This window comes from Daphnia carinata, chromosome 7 (genome assembly GCF_022539665.2).
Source record: "Daphnia carinata strain CSIRO-1 chromosome 7, CSIRO_AGI_Dcar_HiC_V3, whole genome shotgun sequence".
Classification (NCBI taxonomy): Eukaryota; Metazoa; Arthropoda; class Branchiopoda; order Diplostraca; family Daphniidae; genus Daphnia; species Daphnia carinata.
This window is the reverse complement of record NC_081337.1, coordinates 7058521-7075183: the sequence shown is the minus strand read 5'-3', so window position 1 is coordinate 7075183 and position 16663 is coordinate 7058521.

Genomic DNA, 16663 nt, shown 5'->3' with positions numbered 1-16663 from the left:
TATTTAGGATTTGATGCACGATAAGAACTGCAGCAGATCAAGCAAGGCGCATTTGCACTGTTCGTTGTGAACTCTCCCCCGATTTGATTCTTAGCCGTAGTCTTTCACTCTTTTTTCTTAGTGTTTTAGCTTTAGTCGGTATCCAACTCGCTCACGATTGCTGGCAAAGTAATAAAGGACGAAGACTGGATTTTTACAGAGAAAGAAGTCGGTGGATTGGTGGAAATTAAACGTGTTGCTGTATAGGTGGTCTATTGTTGTCGTTCGAGGATTATTCAATTGTCTTTAGATTGTCACGTCTTCCATTGACAAACTGTTGTACAAGAGAAAAAGGAAAACTGAATGAAAATTAAACGACACTATAAGACTATATCAGCTCTTGTGCGTATGTCAAATATGTTTTAGTTTTTAAAGTCAAAGTGCTGATGCCTTTTTCGGGGAATTGAAATCGTCTAACCGTGGCGAGATAATAGCCTGGGTTCGAAAACAATGAACGTCCTAAAGAGGAAAAGATGAATAGATACAGACGTGTTCAAACGAAAAAAATCAAGTTCATTGAGGCTCTTGCGACGCGACGATGGCGACAACGGCCAGGGAGGTCCTGTCTCACTGCTTTTCAATCAATGAAGCTCGTTTTTGTTATCGAAGAAAAACAGCTCCGGAAGTACTGGCGCCTCATTCGTAATTAGGTGGGGCGAGAAAGAAAACTAAACATTTTCGCCACGGTCTGCGTTTGTCGTTTCTTTTCGAAGCACAAGGAAGATTCTAAAAAACAAAAAACTTGAGGCGCCGGGAATGAATCGTCAAATGTCAACGAGCGTCTGGCAAGTGAAGCGGAGCATCCTAACAACCGATCGGCCACGACAGGGTTTTTTGTTTTGTGTTTTCTCACGAAACGATGAAGATAAAAAGCAAGAGAGGCTTGAGAAAATCAAATGAAAAACCATTGGTGTATAGTCCTTCTGAATGAGACTATAAAGCAGGGCATATGTATATACATCTAAGAAGAATAGGTGTGGCTTCAAGTTGGTTATATAGTTTTTCTAATGAACAAGCCAACGACAACAAAGCCAACTTTAAAGAGAAAAAGAAAATAGGTGTTTCATTATTTCTCGAAGAAAAGAATGAGTCAAGGATTCCGGGTGATAATAGGCAAAGAGATATTGTCTTTTTCTCTTCCCATAACATCGTATGAATAAGAATGGCGAAAGTATATGTTGTGCGCTGGAGACCACCGAAATTAACAAGCTCACCAAAGGCCTGTATGAAACGAAAGAACTTGGCAGTGGTCTCTCGCATCGCCGTATCTAATTTCGAATAGATATAAGGAACGATATCTAACCGACGAGTTAGGCTCTCTCCCACTGATGGAGAATGAAGAGCAAAAGTGTATGCATAAAAAAAAACAAATATTTTCTTTCTATGTTGAGGCAATTTTCAGAAAATAAGAAAAAAAAAGGGAACTGATTTATTCAAAAGCCTTACGTATAAGTGGATTAAACTTGGTATAAAAGTGGCCGAATAATCGCCACGGCAACTGAATAAATAATGATACAATAGCAATCTTTTTCTTGTCCTAATACGTGTGATGGCAATTAAACAGAGTAACACCTCGTGATTTCGGATTTTTTTCGTTTTCTTTTCGATGCTGGGAATGTTTTTTATATGCGCAACGGACGTCTTTCTCCGACTCCCATCATCTGTTATTGCCTCAGGTTTTCCCTTATATAGCTCTCATTTTTTCTTTTCGTTTCTGTTTGAAATTGTTGTCGGCATTTGTGTACAACAACAACAACAACATGAAAAGAAAGAAAGAAACACGTCTAACTCTTACGGCCATCACCCCACACATAGAGACGCACGTCAATGGCAGCAGCCCCCATCACATATAATATGCATATGGTTATTGCTTTGTGCATTCGCATCGGTATTTGATACGTGGCACGAAAAAAAAAAAGAGTTGAATCGATTCGATTCGCGTTGTGCAGGCTGAAAATGGCGCTGCTCTAAGTCGCCAACAAAGCCAACAAGTCCGCACAACATTCGGAGGGCAAAACAAAAAATGTAGTTCCCCGTGTTAACGTCCCCCCATGGTTGAATGTTAAGCGATAAAAAATAAAAACATGTCGTCAATCTCGTTCTTTTTCTCGAACATTTGAGGGAAATAAAAGACATTTAAATATATTATAGGTGGTAATTAAAAGTGCAATGTTTATGTTCGCTTTACCCGTTTTGACCGAGGTGACAAATTCTTGTAAACGGCATCATAGAGAAGAAGATGCTTTAAAAGCTATTATATACGACTACGCTATTCAAGTATGTACAAGAAGGTAGGTATATGAATGATGTCCATTTTCAGTATTTTTTTTTTTCTCTTTTATTTTTATTATTCTCTTGTGTTTTTCTCGATATGTTTGACTGTTTAGTGTGTTTCTCGTTTTTTCTACCCCCTACCTGTATGCGTTCCTCTAACAGGGGAAGGGTGGATGCTCGGCGCGCACACTTAATTATACATTCATGATCGTTGTAATCAATATTAGCCGCACTTTAACGTCTGTTTCAATCTCCCAACGTTCACGCGGCACACGATGGAAAGAAGACGGAGAACCAAGAAAAACTGCTGCATTCAAAAAATACCTGTTTTTCATCAACGCGTTTGCGCTACGTGCATTCTCTTCTGCCTGTGCAGTTAAGACTCGGGAAGTCAAAACCGAGGAAGGAAATGAGTTTGGGCGCAATTAAAACTGTAAAACAAAAATGGGAATTGTGAAAAACAAAAATATTTCTTTACGAAGAAAAAGAAGACAATTGATGCGCTAAATGAGATAGTGTGTGTCCAGGGCCTTTTTTTTTCCAGCATTTGCCGCCACCACCACTGTCCTTATGTTTTACATCGTTTTGAAACATCAGCCCGCAAAGTTCATTATGTAACGATTAATTCAGATGACGCAAACTTGATTCATTTTTTTATTTCCTATTTTAGACTAGTGTAGGTGTAGTAGAGAGTGAAAAATATGAGACACTCGAATCAGAAAAACGAAGGGAAAAGAAATCAAAAAGTTGGAAAAATGAGAAGTTTTGGAAGCCGCAAGGCGCGCGCGCCTGAGCACTAGATTGAACAGCCGAGCAATTTGCACCTGGAATGCAGCAGTGAATCTTTCATATTTATGACTGTGAAGGAGGGGGTTAGATTTCCCCCCTTCTCTGCACAACCGCCAAAAAAAAAAAAAAAGAAAAAATGAGTCAAGGAATCGTCCTTTCTTCCATTCTCAATTTTTTTTTTTTTGATATAATAACTCCAACTGACAAAAAAGAAAACTTCTCCATAATTCATTCTGCAATCAGGCAAAAATAATCCAACTAGGCGGCTTTTTTTCTTCTTTTTACATCGTTGTGTTTTTGTTCAGCTTGACAACCCTTTAAAGCCACTGCATTATGTGATTCTTTTTTTCTTCTTCTCTCTTTTTCTTTCTTCTTTTTTTTCTCATTCATTTTTATGATTGAAAATGGCTTTTGTGTGTGTGCGCGCTTGCGTGCGCGCCGCCTCAACGTACACAAACTCAGCGGGAAGCGGTTTACCTTTTCATCCCAACGAATCAAGTTCGCATTAATGAATCTTTCTATATCATTAATGCTCCCGTCCGTGTGTGTGTGTGTGAGCAGCATACTGTGTGGGCTTTCTCTCTATGTGCGGCGAGTTGCTATGCTAAAAGCAAATGACATCAGCCATGGCCTCCGGATGTTAGCGAATTTTTGCATAGAACGCATAACTAATATTTGAACATGAGTACCGCGAGCACATTACTTTAGAAATGAGAGCAGACTAATTGTTAGTGCACTCTGCGCAATTGTTCGCATTTATACAACTTGCTCTGGCACCAAACGTGACGCAATAATGACATTGTCCTCGCTCCAGGTAATGCCGATGTGCGCAGAAGAAAAAAAGCATTTAAAAATTCAAGAAAAAAGAAAAGAGATAATTGCATCAGAGCGAATCGCTAATTTGTCTTTCATTTGCAGTTTTGTGTACGACCATTCGCCATATAGTTTAAGTAACACCAGCCGCTAGCCTCTTCTTTTCCTTATAACGGGGAGGGGGGGGGGGATAAAAAAAGGTGTGGATAGTTTTCAAGTTTTCGAAGGAATAAAGCAACTCGTAAAGTCCAGTACATGATGAATACGCTGGTACCGGTAAAGATGTAAGACAAAACACAGAAAACAAAATCTCATTAGAATCCCATTTAAAATAAAAGGTAAGTTCTTTTCTTTTTTCTGTTCGTTACAAATCGAGAATAAAGATGTGATATAGTGACTGGGCGATAAATTGGTGTCGGCGGTAGGAAACGTTTTATCTCGAAGGCTTCCTCTTCAGCCGTTTTTATTTTCTTCTTCTCTCTGTTTCAACTAAAAAAAAAAAAAGAGAATGAAACGTGGATGATAAATATGTGGGAGCAAAATGTAGATCTTTATTGTATATATGCTCACTGCTATAAGTGTATGCTCTATTGGATTCTTACAAGTAAGCCGTCGTGATAATAATACAGATGTATATGTGCGATGCGCCGGACGGTTTCATTCACGAACGCATCATTGATCATCCGTGCACGTGTAGGAAGCTGCTAGCGGATTTATTTTTTATCGGTATAAACCCTGGACCGCCATGTTTATCAGGAGCGACGCGTTGCGGCAATATAAAAAAAAAATATATATACGTGATTGCATTCTTGGACGGCAGTAAATCGAGTCGGTCGCAGCAGCAGATAGCAATAGCAAGTCATATGCAAATTGAGTAGTTTTCACCTCGCGTCTTTTATTTCTTTTGCTTATTTCCGAGAGTATTCTTCGTGTTCAATCTGTTTTGATTGTATTTTTCTTTCTTTTTTCGTGAATTCCCGGATGCATCCGTGGCTTCACACTTCCCGGGCGGCTGCTCCAATCCAAAACCATGTTGACTGGGCTTTGAATGTATAATAATAACACATTTTCCCCTGTGCGCTTCGACGATTGGTGAGCCCTGCCGGTAATTTCATTGCATCCGAGCGAAGTCGATAAATATTCCGATAAAAAGAAAAAAGATGACGTTCAACTATATACAGCTGCTAGCGAAAAGCTTTAGCTTTTATAATAACAGTGATTTCTATCCTGGCTCGTCCTGGTCGTATAAGCCAAACGGTTTGTTGTAGACCAACAAACAAGTCCAGCGTATGGAATAGAAAATCAGATTCCCATGAATCCCATCAAAAAAAAAAAAAAAAAAAAGAGTCGCCAGACAAATCCCAGACCGCCCCTCGAAATAGAACAAGGCGGCAGTTATGGGCACAATATTCGTTCGTTTTTTCAGTTTCGTACGGCAGCTACTGCGCATAGCCTGAAAGAAAAGGTGTGTGTGTGTGTGTGTATAAACAATCATCAACTAATTCAATAAGCTCCAAAGTGCTGATACTTTCTTTGGTTTACGCCGATCCGTGCTGTTGATTGCGTATTTTGATGATCCCTCACATCATTGTCGGGGTTGTAATTTGAATTGGCCGCAGGGAAAGTGTATAATATGGTCGAGCTCCCCGACTCCCGGCTATTTTCCCCAGCTCGTCCCGACCGGCAGTTATACCGACACAAACGAAACAAGAAAAAAAGATAAGAGAAACAAAAACAAAAAACAGAAGAATATATGGTGATTACAGAAACCAATTGGCGGAGCTTTAAACAATAAAGAACAACACAAAAAAAAAAAAAACCGCAAATGATTATTCTAAAACAAAAAAAAAAAAAAAACAGGTGTTCAGAGCTAGAAACAGCCGTGGCACCGCTGAAACATAATAATAACAAGGAGATACACACACACACACAAGAAAAAGACAGCGAGTAAATTGTCTTAGTCTTCTTTTGTTTTTTATAGTTTCTCTTCCCTCTTATAGGTGTATATTCATTTCTCTTTTCTATTTCACAAAACAGACAAGAAAAGAAAAACAATAAGGACAATTTCAACAATGACAACACGACGCGCAGAGGGAAGAATGAAATGTAATCCCACCCAAAGTGTCGGCTTCTCCTTTTTTTTTTTTGCCCTGTAGCGGCTTCTATGATTACATTTGATGCGTGTGTGTAGAATTGTAGGCGTTTCACCTCTCCAACTGATGGGTTTGTTAAAAATTTGTTTTTTTTTTTTTTTGCTTTTGTCGCACATGTCCAGGAAGTGGAGTGACAAAACCAATGGTCACCAAGCCGCTACCGTTGTTGCCATAATGACAGGGTTATACACTCGACACTCTTTGACTACGTGATTAAAAGTTAATGTTATTCATACACACATCAAAAACCGCCATTCGTTTATTTCCTTTTTTTTTTTAATGATTCTATCTATCTGACTGTATAATTGAGTGAAGTGACACTTTGGACATCGGTGGTAGGAGTGATGGCAAATTATACAGAACTGGGTCGACATGTCCGTCCATGAAAGTCACTACCGTCGATGTTGTCATTGAGGAAGTCGGGTTTTCTTCCTAAGCTTCTTGTTCCCAACAGGCAAATGTAAATTATTTCAACGTTCAATTGTGAATGGTAAATAAAATAAAGAAGAAAGACGGCGGAGGGGGGAATCTAAGTGAACTTCCGCCCGCGAAGAAAAGAACCGACCAAAGAGACAAGCGAAAGAACTTCCCTCCTAGTCATCGCCCAACATTTCATGTTTCCTCTTCCCATGCACACGTAGTCACTGTCGTGCAGCCTATAGCCGATAGAGAGACAATGCCAACAATGGAAAGGCTGGAAGCTATGATATTAAACAACAACAAAACGAGAAGAGCGAGAACAACAACAACAAAAAAATGAGGTGACAACAAGAGGATGGTTATGGTTTGATGAGCCGGGATCGCGCCCCTTGCGTATTACATAACCTTCATAATCATCAGCCACGTTCTATCGCTCTCTTTCACCACGGACTCGCAGTGCGGCACACACAATCGATGCGGATATACTATTGTATACAACCGAAGGGATGTACGTTAAAACTCTTTTCCGGCCGTCTTTGTTCTACCGGTGCGTCTACTATAATAGTTATTGTTTATTCGTTCAAATTGCCAGCCGATTTGGATTTCAGGACATCATCAGGAAATCTGGTTGTGATTGTGTTTGAGGTTTAAAGTTTTTTTAAAGCGCTATTGTTTTAGGTAAATGCATCTTTTGTCTATCCAAGAAAGCAGTTTTATTGATATAAAAATATGATGGATGCTTGCTAATCCTGGCCAAGTCAAGCAAATCTTTGTCGCGTTCCGGATGAAGGAAGGCAATTTTCCGGCTGGTTTGATGCTCACCTCACACCGTCCATTCCGTCCAGCTAAGAGAGAACAACAACATAAAACTGTGTAACTGTTCTAACTTCCCATCTTGCGATTTTTCAACACAAAAAGTTGATTCAAAACGATGCACTTACGTCTGGAATGAACCGGAATCCCAGCCTATTCTGTCCGGAACGAAGAATTCTTTCGAAGAAATAAAACCAAAGATTGGAAAAGGTCATCCATAGATTCGGGGAATATTCTTCCTTCTCAATTCGAACTGCATATAGATTGAGCAAGAACGGCCGATGATGACGATGCGTGTTTCTCGATTGCTGCCGCCACTCATTTCGTTTTTTTCTTACAAGCCAATGTGTCTTACCGTTCTATACGTGCGTTAGGGGGAAAGAGAAACAAAAAATCTCAGCAGCAAATATTATTCATGCGCATCTTTGCTACCCTATTGGGAGACAGACGGTCGGACTGAGTGGAGTTGAGGGAAAGAAAAAAAGAAGTGTTGGAAAGGAAAAGATGCCTCACACCTTCAACACAGATGATCAATGACTTTGTTTGCATGACGTCGATCCCGCGTTTGAGGTTTTTTGTCTTGTCTTCCTCTTTGGATGGTGGTTGTGTATGCTTTATTATATGATTCCTTTTTTCTTTTTTTCTGGCCCTTGTGCTCTGACACTGCAGAAGAGCGTGGCACAAGGGGGCACCCCGCGCCCCTCTCGCACGGCCTCTATACATAAATGAACGGCAGAAAAGCAGCGCCGTCACGTGTCTTCCCCACTGCTTCCAACGATTTGTTATCAACGCTTAATTAAAATGCTAACAAACACTCGAGATCCATCATGTTTGAAGAGGATTTTTGTTTTTTTTTTTCTCTCACTCTACGTCTGGTTGTTTTGTTTTTCCCTCTTCGTGTGCTGGCCAGCAAATGCGCGGCTCGCGCTGGCCCTCTCTTCTCGTTTTGTGGGTGTGAGAATTCACACTTCTTTTTTTTTTTTGCCTGGACCAAAAAGCTATCCTTGCCTGTACTCCCTCCCCCTCTTTCTCCCTGCTCACATGCCGCTCACAACAAGACCTGATGACCAATTTTCCTCCCTCCAAGACATTCCACAATTTTTTTTTCTTCTTTCCTACACACAGCGCCAAAATGCATCATCCCCTACACCTGAAACAAGCTTCGACATTTGGGTTTTGGGTTGTACTACACTAAACTCTTAATATATGTTTATGGATATTCTATATGGGCATTTCACGCGGGGCATGTTATTCTAGAACGGAGACCCCCTCCTTTCTGCCATTCACACCCCCCAAACACCTTTTTTAAACATTGGACCATTGGCAGAAGAAGGGGGGGGGGAGATGGTAGAAATATCTTGACGGTGTGTATATATCAGTTAAGATTTTGTGTTTGTGTGAAGAAACATGAAGGGGGAGAATAGATTTTTAAATTCAAATATTTTTCTTTCCCGCAGTTCTTCATCGCTCCCCCCCCCCCTTCGCCTTGTCTCCCCCCTATGCATAATAGAAACGCATTCGGAAAGAGAAAAAAAAATGCAGCAGCGAACAAAAGCGAAAAATGCTTAAAAAAACAGATCGAAGGGGGGAATTCGATTATTTCATGATAATGAAGAAGAAGTATCGCCTCATTCTGTTGATGCAGCAAAGTCATTGGCCTACGTTCACAAAAGCCCCCCTCTATATTTTGTTCAACTCAACAAAAACCAGAAGATCCGAAAAATTCTTTGGATGATCTTCCGTGAAATTGCAATTCCATTTCTTACGTGCACGATGACGACTAAAAACGTTCGTTTCGCCTCCCCAAAAATATTTATTTCACGATTTCGAGAATTCTTCCTGGTAGACATTCGTGTATAAGAGCTGGGCCCCAACTTTCCTTCGTCCGCTTTCACATACAGCCACCTGTTGCCATCTAAGTTTTCACGACCTGACGTGTTTGTGTCTGGACACAGACACACGGGCAGACGTACTTATAGACAATTAAAAGAGACACAAAGAAAGGACATGATTATGTGTACCATTCATCCATCGGGAAGGAAGGGGTTAAGTAAGAGAGAAAGATAAAGAAAAGAAATGATTACACCGACTGTTTCTTTCTTTTTTTTTTTTTTTTTTTTTGGCCAATGGGACGACCGGCAGGTGATTACGTGTGATTAGCTTTTTTTTTCAGACCGACAAGCGTTCACAGAGAGACTGGAATAGCCGGTCATTAGATGCCGTTTAGCCACGACTTCCCCCTTTCTATAGGTCTACGCACCCAGCACATATAGAGACAACAGAGAGAGAGAACTACATAAACAATTCGAGGCCGTGACGAATTGGACAAACAGAAAATAGACGTATATAGTGGAATGGGTAAATAACGCTCTCGGCGTTTTGTTTTCGTCCGGCGCGGTTGTTATTACGGGCTGATTTGAAATTTCACGACCATTAAGAGAAATGACAAGCCACCCGCGACGATTCCCCCAATTCGAATAGAAGGGGGAAAGCCTATATATGCATACAACACGCTAATTACGGGCCGTCTTGTGTTAATGAAAGAAATCAAAAAGAAGAAAAAGAAAATGCTATAGAACAACAACATAAAAAAAAAAACAACAAATCGAAGAAAAAAACAGCGTCACGATTACAGATGAGGCAATCATTGGGAGCAATCAGTCCGCGTCATCATTGCCTGTTGCTTTCTATACGTATAATAGTTCACAAAAGTATCCGTATACCAGTGATTTGTGCGTTCTCCTGCCTATATTATTTCTAACTGCAATACATTTTTTGTTTTCCATATTTTTCAACTGAGACTAAGATGAAAAACAAAACGCGTCTTGTATAATATGGCAATACGTTTCAAAATGCGTATATTGCCAATGGCCAGGACATTATAGTTTTCTTATGCAACTCTCTAATTCTCAGACACCGAATAAGAATTGCTGAACTATTTGTCTGAACTTTTGGAAATGAACAGCAATTTTTTTTTTCTTTCGTTCAACTTGCGATGCCGATTTCTTTTGTATAGGTGCGGGTGCATGCTGGATGGATGGCATGTCGGCTGATTATTCAACTGGCAGTACCAGTCAAAGAAAAACAACGTGTCTATAGATCGACACAAAAGCAGACCCAGCGTAACAGAAAGTTGAACGTACGCACAGACAAACAAAAAAAAAATAACGTGCCTGTGTGTACGTCTCTCAGTAACCGCCGACATTGAGGAGCTTTCACGGATTGGTTGGCTCTTTTCCGTCCTTATGTATTTATAGAACCACTGTCTGTGTATGTGTATATGTATATATAGAAATGAGGGAGGGAAAAAAAATACACAGAAAAATCTCGAGACAACACATGAAAAAGTGAGAGAGGACCGAATGTTTTCCACCTCCTCTTTCCTCCTTGCGGAAGGGAATACAGAAAAGAATGGGTGCTGGTTATTGGTCGAGGATGAGAGCGGACGTCCCGGCGTGTTGCTCGTTGTTGCCTTGACGTTGCAAACACAAACCTGCCAATCACCATCATCTATTCTCGTAGCCAAAAAGTCTCTTCTTCTTCTTCTCTCTCTTTTTTTCTTTTATTCAAATAAGGGGCTGGTGCGGCCAAGTGACGGCCATTCGATGCTGCTCTCCCACACACGGGCAAGTCCTTTTTTTCCGAAATGTCTTGTAGCCATATCACAAGACGGATGATGTTCGGTCGTGACCTGCCACTTTGGTTATATTCAAGCAAACGCCAACTCACAAAAATACACACACACACACACATTGACTCGCTGCACGCACGCATCTTTCTCTCTATGTAGACACAACAAGTCTCCACTGTTGTGTTACTGGCTGTCTAGTTTTTCTTTTACATCCGCAACGCACGGGATATGACATTCTGAATTTTTTTTTTTCTTTTAAATAAAAAGGTGAAAGATGAATGCCCGATGGATGTGTCGTACGTGTGCAGACACTGTGTCACCTGAAGAGTCATGGCATATCAGTCGCTTCTTTGCATATTGAAGGCAAAGAGAAATTGAGACTTTATTGTCGCGTGTTGGGCGCTTGCAGATGGAGCTCAGCCATTGCTGTGGCAATGGCTGAGCTCCATTAGGTGAAGCGACAATCTTCAACACGAGAAAGCGGGAAAAACCCGTTCAGCCCATGTTTTGCGGCTGCGAGATTTCAAAGAGAATTACAGTCGAAAAAAATAAAATGGTCGTTTGACGTGACTCACGCTCGTTCGCTGCCAAAGCAGCGCGCAATGGAGACAACCACAGCCAACAGAAATGTTTGGCCTGTTATGTTTATCTCTAGTTGCATGTCCCGTTGTTTAATCTCACGCTCTTTTTCTTTTTCTTTTTTTTCGCATTCAAAAATGATTCATACCGCGCAAAAGGCTGCAAGGATACTCCGCTTGGATCGGTCATATAAAATGTTGGATCATTTGTTTTGCTTCTTTGCGCGTCTTTCAAAAGTCAAGTTTCTGATGGCTTTATGCAGCACGTCTATCTTTCTCGTGTCTTGGCGTGTTTCTTTTATTTATTTTCACTGTATACATGTGTCTGTCAAGATTTCCGTTCTGAAAAAAAAAAAAGAAGAAAAAGAGAACGCAACAGAGACGTAACTGCTGCCGGATGAAATATTGTTACGCCGACGTTAACTCGATTCAAATGTATTCATTCAATCAGACATTGGGGGCCGAGGCGTGGGAGGCCTTTCGCTCCTAGTTCAACATTTCAAAATAAAATAAAATGAAGGAGAAAAGAGAATTTCCACCGCAATGGCGCAAAGAAATCTTCTACAGAAGAAGGGCTGGAAAACAGTTATGCATAAGAAGAAGGAGATTACTAAAAATCGAAAAAGAACTCGGTGGGTATTCTCGCACCGTTTGAAATCTTTGATTGAATGATGAATTGATGTACACCTCTAGCATCCTCGTCAAAAGGATAACACACGTACAGAGATGATGCTTTACAGCAAAGGTTATACTACATGCCGTATTCATTTTAAGGACTTGCACTGCGCAAAGTCAAACGATTTCATTGCTCAAGTTTCATTCACATTTTCATGGTGTGATTACCTTTGTGTGTAGATCGGTAAGTTTCATTCTTTTTCTCCGAAGTTGTTCTACTTCGGTATGAAATTCACGTACATGTTCTTTATTTTATTTTATTTTTTTTTGTAGAGGAGGTACTCAGACACGCCGATCCATCTTGGACGCGGAAAATGGTTGCAAGAACTACGTTCTCCGATGGCCACTCTTAATGGCTTTGTAACGACTCTTTGAAGACCAAAGTAGAAAAATATTTAAAAAAAAAAAAGAATTTTGTTTTTGTTTTTCTTTACTGGTAGTTTGTTAAATGTTGTTGTGTCTTGTGGCTGCCACGGCAAAAGACGTTTGCTCACTCATCGTTGTTGCACAAGGGATGCTGAGTAGAGCCACAGCGATCGAGAGAACGGATTTGATTTTGAAAAAAAAAAAAGCCAACTAGCAAGATTGGAGAACAGAGAAAAGAAAATGCCAAGTCTTCCTATTGTTACTATTGTTACAATCCGTGTGTAGCCTTTCTTTTTCCAAGAAGTCGACCAGAAGAACAAGAAAGTTTTTTTCTTTTTCTTTTTTTTTTTTGAAAGGAAAAAGAAAATATCTGAAAATCAAAAAGTGTTTGAAAACCTTTCAATAGTTTTCCACCTTCTTCTAGATATATAGTGAACTGGAAAAGAAAAGAAAAAAAAACGCGCGAGGGAATTGTCTTTAAAAAAAAAAAAAAAAAAATCTTGGTTCTTCTTCGGTGCCCTTCTCATTTCCATCAAGGGAGGAGGGGTTTGCGGGCAAGAAGAAGAAGAAGAAGAAAAAAAAAGAAGAGCGGGGTGGGAGTTTCGAAGCCGAGTGAATATGCACACGTACATATAGAAAACTATGTGAGAGATAAATCTGGCCAGTAGGCTTATATTCATTCTGACTGTGTTTCTCTCGTTCTCGCCCCCACTGTCTTTGAAGAAGTGCCAAAGAACAAGAGGGGGTATGTTATTTTACAGGTTAAGAGAGGCAAGAAACGACACCTGATGTTCGTCCCATTGCCCCCCATGCCACACATGCATATATATATATATATATGTATAGCTAGCTAGCTCTGCACAGCATATATATATGTATACCATCATCCCAGAGATTCCCAAACGTTTCACACCTGGGCCCAGACCCCCTGCGTCGAGTCACAAGGTCTTATACCTTGGGCCAAGAGTTCAACCCCCCTCGTCCCTCCCCGAAAAGGTAAAAAAAAAAAAGGGAGAAAAAGAAAAAGGGAGAGAAAACGACCCTCCCAATAGGCCGATCGATAGGAAATGAAAAAATAAAATGCTGCAAGTAGAAAAGAAAATGAATAAAAAGAAAAGAAAATCTATACGAGATGACTAGGAGCATATTTGAAGTATAAGCACGAATATTGAATGTTGATCCGCACGTCACGAAGCAATCGATTGTTGTATTCATTTCTCGATTCCTCTTTTGTTTGTAGACCTTCGTGTACAACAACGGCCGTATCACAATTGAACGATGACAATTGAAATACAAAAAAACACGTGGCCCCAACTGATTAGGACGATTTGCTAAATGTTTTTTTTTTTTTCAATAGTGTTGTTGACATTAATCCAATTTAAAAATTTTTTTTTAATGAAATGCAAGTGTTTTTCTTTCTGCTTCGGACGGATGATCTGCATCATCACGGTGGTGCCATCACCCATCGTTGCTCTTTCTTTTGAGAAAGTGTGTTTGCTGTTATTCTTCGAATAATAAATGCCGAACACTGCCGGCAAACAATATCGCATCCGGCTAGAATAATAATAGTAATAATACCATTTTTCTTTTCTTTTTTTTTTTTTTTTTCCTTCTGTGGAATTCAATCGGTTGTTGCTTGATGGTTAACGGAGGTCTAGCGTGCACATGCTCTATAAGAGATATGCATAAATATAAATGAATGATTGTATAGTATTTGTTGCTAGATGTTTTTTTGCGCAGAGAGAAAAGAGAAACGCAGCTGGTTATCAATCGATGGCGCATTTCGGGTTGGGCTCGTCTATGTTAAGAAGAGAAAGGGAAAAAAAAAATGATCATCAGGCTTGAATAACAATAAGACACACCCCTGGCAGTGTGTATGTACTCGTTACACGCCGATTTCCATCGACAATGTTTCGTAATTGTAAATGATAATTACCCAATAATTGACAAAACTGGTTGATGGAATATCATCGCAACCCCTTCTTTTGTGCAACGTATCAGTTTTTTTTTTTATTATTCTAGGCGCACGGCCTGGTTATCTATAAAGGATACACGGCGTGGGAGGACCTGTCCTACGCTGATCTATACCTTGCAATCAGCGGGGGATGCTGATTCCAAACCATCCAAGACCTCCCTTTTCATTTTTTGTGTTGTATTTCATTTTTTTTTTTTTTTTTCCCTTTCCATCTATCCTTGACTACAACAGAGGCGATAGAATAAGCACTGCATACATTATGATTATGTACAGAAATACAGTAGAACGAGGGGGGTTATTGTGGCGAAGGGGGTAAAAATATAACGCAAAGGGGGGTTCGCTCATATACATACATTTATACAAGCAAGAACAAGGTCTCCCGCTGACCCTTTTTGGCTAACACAAGTTGAAATAGAAGGCGAGAAGAAATGTATAACAAGCAAAAAAAGGTAATGTGTTTAGTTTTTTTTTTCGGATCGTGATGGGAGGAGGGAAAGGAAAGGGAAAGAAAGGTGATTCTCCTCTGGGTTTTTTTTTCTAACTCTGACAGACTGGACGGAGCCGCTGACCTGAGCTGACCCTAGAGCCATATATACATCAAATATATGCGTATGGGGCAGTTCTACATCCTTTCTTTCAAACACAGTTGAGAAACAATCGATTTCTGTTTTCTTACCTTCTCAGAAAAAAAAAAGAAAAGGGAAAGATGCGGTTGGTCAAAAAAGACCACGGTCCTCTGTTGTTTCTTTTTTTTTTTTTTTTGTCTTATCTGTCCAATATATTGGAGAATATACTCTACTTGGATCGGACTGCGTGGTCTCTTTGCGACCGATGTTCTTGAAGGGGAGCGCGCGCAACCCCCCGTCGAGTGCGGTTGTTGTGTACCAGGTCATTAGCGGCAAAGGGTCAGAGGGATTCTGCCAGGCCGAGGTGTGAAACGTGATTGGAGACCTGTCAGTCGGGTCGTAAGGGGGTGGTGAAGGTGAAGGTAAAAAAAAAAAAAAATTAAAAGTAGAACGAATCAGAGAAACAAAAGGCCTCCATGAATTTACACGTATACCTATTACACAGCGGAGAAGTCTTTTGAAATTCAGAGCAACTAAATACATTTGACAAGGTCTGTATTGTTCCATAACGTACACGCGTATAGAGTATAGATTTATTTTATTTTTTTTTTTTCGTTTACATTGAAAGAATCAAAATGGACGTATTGACCTCTGCAGGCCCACCACCTTTCCTCTTTCCATTGAAGAGGCCTATATCCACTAGGAATCAATACGAGTATAAAGAACCAACCTGTCTATATAATTGGAACTTTGGAGGGGGGTTGAAAGAAAAAAAAAAAAAAGAGAAAAAGGGCGAGAGAAACAGAGCGAAAAAAAAAACTAAGCGTTTTAAAAAGGAATCCTTTTTTTCTTTCTCTTCGGTGCATTAGGTGTATAGAGAATAATAGAAAAAAAAAGGAGGGGGGGGGGGGAGAGATAGAACCCCAAGAGCCTCAACTTCTTCGGCAACGAGCTGCGTACAATAATATAACCGCGCGGTATAAATTTCCCCCTTTTTTTTTCCTCTTTCTTATTCTATTCTTTCCTTTTTTTTCAGATTTTTTTTTTTTTTACATCTCTTTACCTTGATGGATTTCTATTGGGGATTTGATATATACACAAGAGGTAAGCGTCACCGCACGCATTTCAAAAGGCCTCCCAAAAACCACTATAATACAGTGCAGCTGATTTTTTTTTGTTTTGTTGTGTTTTTTTTTTTTTTTTTAAACCAAAAGCTCCTTGATGTGCATGGCTGCCCGAAGAAGCTAAATTGTCACTTTCGGCTTATTCAAATTGTTTTTATTTTTTTATGATTGCCGATGACACGGAAAATCTCTTGTCTTTTGTTTTTCCCCTTTGTTCATACGGATATAGATGTGCGTGCGTGATAATATACCGAATATATAAATGTATATGTACCCATACGCGTAATTGTTTTACGTTTCTTGTTAACCGTTGGTGAAGGTATCGTGTGTGGGAATCGAAACTATACAATTCAAAATGCGCGGCAATTGAAATGCCGCCATTTATAAGACCAGTCAGCTGACCGAAGAGCTGGTCACCGATTCACGCGTTCAAATTCGAAAGGCCTC